The sequence below is a fragment of the Terrapene carolina genome, unplaced genomic scaffold (assembly GCF_002925995.2).
Source record: "Terrapene carolina triunguis isolate 2854851 unplaced genomic scaffold, T_m_triunguis-2.0 Scaffold61, whole genome shotgun sequence".
Lineage (NCBI taxonomy): Eukaryota > Metazoa > Chordata > Testudines > Emydidae > Terrapene > Terrapene triunguis.
The window spans coordinates 1-4,771 of record NW_020664412.1 but is presented as its reverse complement, the minus strand read 5'-3'; the positions used below and the strand labels follow the sequence as shown (position 1 = coordinate 4,771).

The window sequence follows — 4,771 nt, the reverse complement described above, 5'->3', positions numbered from 1 at the left end:
GGCAGAGTGAAGGGGTGAGGGTGGAGAGGCAGATTCTAATTCCCATCTAAAGAACAGGCCAGCAAGCTGGATCAGTCTATGAGTGATGCCGAGGCTTCGGGGGCCGTGGCTCATGTAGAAGCAGAGTTTGACGGGTCAGGAACCGAAGATGTGGAGCCTTGGAACAAGGTGCGGGATGCTGATGTTCCCGGTCAAAGGGGGTGGGGTGAGTGGGAGGAAAAGAAACCAAAGGAGAGTTCTCCAGGATCCATCCCCCAATGGGAACAGGATGAGGCAGGGACAGCTCTTCCCACAGCCTACCCAGTTTAAGCCAACAGGCCCCGGGATTTTGCCTGAGTGATCCCAGCATCTCTTACCATGGAGTGGAGTGCTGGGAAGAGGGTGCCAATGTCCTTCCTCAGGGCAGCCTCATCCATGTCCCTCACGCAAGCAAGGCCCTGTGCAAGAGAAGAGACGCAGGACATGGCGATGACGTGTCAGGCAGACAAGCCCCAATGTGTAGAGTCTCCATCAGCAGCTGGGTTACCACAACCCAGACTTGGAAGGAATAAAGTTATAGCCCTGGTGGAGAGCAGCTTCCAGCTGGTGCCGGACTCTCCCTTCTCTGGGAGGAGCATTTGACCCCTTGGTTTGCACTAGCCTAGTATCACTTATGGTTGGTTCAACAGGATAGTTGTACCTGGCGCCAGCTGGGGTGGTGTGTGCTGAGAGGATGGCAGGGATGGCGGGGCCCGGTTTGGAAGAGCGGGGCCTGCCCTGATTACTTATCACTACTGATGTTATGGCAGCGCCCAGAGGCTCCAGTCAGGATCAGACCCTGTTGCACTGGGTGCAGCACAATGCAGCCAGAGACAATGTCTGTCCTGAAGGGCTGACAGTCTAGAGACCCACGCAGACAGGTCAGGGATGGGGAGACAGCATCCAAGGGCTTCTCCCTGCCCCCGTGCTGGGCTGAGGAAACCACGCGGGAGCTTGGAAGGGAGAGCTTAATGTCCCTTCATTCGGCCTTACCAGGGGCCAAGGATCTGGCCCATTGTCTCTGCCTGCTCACCTCCTACAATGGTCACTTCCAGAGTGTACCAGGGATGTATACTCCTGCTTTCTGGCCTTGGGCCAGCCACTTTCCCTCCCGGAGCCTTGCTCTCCGCAGGTATAGGCTGGGCTAACAGCTAACCCTGCCCCGGGCCCAGGGAGAGGTGAGTGCGCGGGACACTCTGGGGAGAGGTGAAGCTCAGGATTATTTCTCTCCCTGTTTCCCTAATGCAGCCCATTGCTGACCAGCCAGCAAAGAAGAAAGAAAGCAGAGCCAGGTGCTGGGAATGGAGTAGCCTCTCTCCTCCTGTCTGCAACACCTGCCCTGGCAAGGGGGGGGTCAGAGCATGTTCTCTAGGGCCAGAGAATGGCAGTGAATCTGGGAGCAAGAGATGAGGAAAGGGGGTCAGAGCCTTAGAGGGTCAGTGTGTCGTGGGAAAGGCAGTAGGGGGTGGGAGTCCAGGCTGAGTTGGTGATGGAGGGAACCTTGTACCATCTGTGCCATGGGCACTTCCCCAGTGTGCTGTGGATTTCCCGCTCTCTCCTCACTCACTGTGGTCTTCCTTGGCATTTCCTCCTCCTTGCTGATTGGGGCGAGCTGTCCCCTGGGTGACAAATAGGCCTTTCGCTTGGTGCCTAAAATGAACAGAAGGAAACTAAGGTTGCTCTTAAGCAAAGTAAGCAGTCATGGGATTAGAGGGAAGGTCCTCTCATGGACTGTAGCTGGTTAAAAGACAGGGTAAGAATATATTTTCAGTTTTCACAATGAGGTAAATAGTGGGGTCCCCAAAGATCTGTACTGGGGCCTTTGCTGTTCAGGGGTAAAATGGTGAGGTGGCAAAATCTGTGGATGATACAAAATTACTCACCATAGTTAAGTCCCAGGTAGACTGCAAAGAGTTACAAAGAGATCTCACTAAACTGGGTGACTGGGCAACAAAATGGCGGATGAAATTCAGCGTCGATGAGTGCAAAGTAATGCACATTGGAAAACATAATCCCACATACAAAATGACGGGATCTAAATTAGCTGTTACCACTCAAGAACGAGATCTTGGAGTCATTGTGGATAGCTCTCCGTAAACATCCACTCAATGTGCAGCGGCAGTCAAAAGAGCTAACAGAATGTTGGGAATCATTAGGAAAGGGATAGATAATAAGACCGATAATATCATAAAATGACTAGGGAAGTGTTATTTACCCCTTGACAGAACACATGAACCAGGGGTCAGCCAATGAAATTAATAGGCAGTGGATTTAAAACAAACAAAGGGAAGTATTTCTTCACACAATGCACAATCAACCTGTGGAACTCATTGCCAGGGGATGTTGTGAAGGCCAAAAGTATAATTGGGTTTAAAAAGAACTAGATAAATTCAAGGAGGATAGGTCCATTAATGGCTATTAGCCAAGATGGTCAGGGATGCAATCCCATGCTCTGGGTGTCCCTAAACCTCTGATGGCCAGAAGTTGGAACTGGATGACAGGGGATGATGGATCCCTTGATAATTGCTCTATTCTGTTCATTCCTCTGAAGCACCTGGCATTGGCCACTGTCAGAAGACAGGGTACCGGGCTAGATGGACCATTGGTCTGACCCAGCATGGCCATTCTTATATTCTTATGAAGAGCCACTGGGGAGCTGAGCTGGTAGAGGGAGCTGCCTGGTGGGTCAGTTCCCCCTTTACTGGCACCCAGGCTGCCCGGTGATGATTCCAGTGCTGTCCTGTGGCAGCAGGGCTTTAGCCCAGCGTGGGATGGCACGGAGGCTGGCGTGTAAGGTGTAGCAGAGGGCAGTGGCTTATGTGCATGTGCAGAGGAGGGCACAGAGCCTGGGTGGAGTCTCTTCTTGCCCTCTCAGCACTGGGGTTTGGCTGTCACTGTGGCTGCTTTCCCCCCCCCCTTTATTCCTGGCACTCAATACTGGGCATGGGCCTACCTGGATCAGGAGGCTCAGCACAGAAAGTGCTGCAGTGGCTGCCCGTTCCTGCAGCCAGGGTTTGTGGCGCCGGGTCTTGTTTTTGGGCCGCCTTCTGCTCCTCTGTGTCTGTGGATACAGGCAGACAGTGGGTTAATTTCCCGCAATCATGGTCACTAATAGAATGCCCTGGGGGCGACAGGGACATACAACTGTGTGGGAACTGTCTGCACCTGATGGAACCCCTGGCGAGGGATTTCCACCAATCACTGCCCAGACAGTGTCATGTTACTTAACACTGAGATCGGGCATTTCCTCTTCCAGTCCCTTTACAAACATTACCCACACCTTCCAGACCCCAGTGAAGATTGTCAGTCTTGTTAGCCCCATTATGAAGCTAGGAAAACTGAGGCACTGAATGATCCCGTGTGCACTGGGATGGAACTTCCTCATGGGACAGAAATAGACATGTGGTGATTTGTCACAGCGAAAGGCTGTTGACTCCTACCTGGGACAGAAGAGTCAGTGGGGCCTGGCTGGCTGGAGTCCAGATTTGTCCTGTCCGTTCGGAAAGGTGTCCATCCTGTAATTCAGAAGGGCAGTGGTGGGGTGAGGTGTCATGTGACTGATTCTATGTAAGGGCAATAGGAATCAGAGAGGAACTGGGGTAAATCTGTATCGTGGGGGATGCTTCTGGACAGAATTCCTACTCACCAATAGTCTGAGTCAGTCTTTGGCAGAGACGGTCCAAAAACCCCATATTGACTCCTAAGACAAGAACCAATGTAAACAGATCACAGGAGTTTCTCTTCTACTGCACAGACCTCAGAACATTCACACCTCACTCTTGGGAGGCCAAGCTAGTGCTCTGATGCCCGGTGCTCTGCATTGCCATGTGGAATGAGACCCAGGCTCAATTCTCTGTGCTGGTCTGCGGCTCCCAAGATGGCTGGAATTGCTCCAGGTGGGGGGGAACCTCCATTTACATGGGGAGGCTCTCTGCTTGACTAGGGGCTTTGAAGGGGATTCCATTGGGTCCCCCTCAGCCAGAAGGACGTAACTCATGAGATGGAGAACCCCAAGGAGACAGAGACATTGCGAGGCTCGGATGGAGGTAGATGTACAGAGCTGCAGCACTGAAATGTGGGATCCCCCTTCCTTGGGGATAAAATCTTTGTGGTACCTCTCCTCTTCCTTGGGATTCAGCAAGGTGGCTCTATCACCTAGAGCATTTGGTTCCATGAGGTATTTGAGTTTATGAGGTATGTTCTGACCAAGAAGTTACCTATTCTGGCCCACCTCACTGCACAGCCACCAAACCAGCAGTGCTTGAGACAGAATCTGATCATGACTCACAAAGCCATTTGTAATATACATATGAAAAACGTGGGCATCTCAGTCACGAAAAATGCATTGGTGTCTGTTTCCAGGAATGGAATGTGTGTGCTCAGTAGCACCCACAGTTCCAACCACAGCCGTGGTTGCTTGACACACAGTCAGCCAGTTACAGATCACAATGATCATTTGCACAAGCAGTCACTGCAACTGCTTAGCTAAGTGCTGCAACCATGCACACGAGTTAATAAGCAGTTTTTCATAGATTCATAGACTCTAGGACTGGAAGGGACCTCGAGAGGTCATCGAGTCCAGTCCCCTGCCCTCATGGCAGGACCAAATACTGTCTAGACCATCCCTGATAGACATTTATCTAACCTACTTTTAAATATCTCCAGAGATGGAGATTCCACAACCTCCCTAGGCAATTTATTCCAGTGTTTAACCACCCTGACAGTTAGGAACTTTTTCCTAATGTCCAACCTA

At 51.5% G+C, this 4,771-nt stretch overlaps 1 long non-coding RNA gene across 1 annotated transcript; it reads right to left on the bottom strand.

The window, feature by feature from the left end:
- Positions 1-378: 378 nt before the first annotated feature.
- LOC113405984 lies at positions 379-3,057 on the bottom strand. Its single transcript, XR_003369593.1, has 3 exons — positions 2,972-3,057; positions 1,586-1,668; positions 379-437 (listed from the first exon to the last, which is right to left on the bottom strand). It is a non-coding gene; the product is annotated as an uncharacterized LOC113405984 (long non-coding RNA).
- Between the last annotated feature and the right edge of the window lie 1,714 nt (positions 3,058-4,771).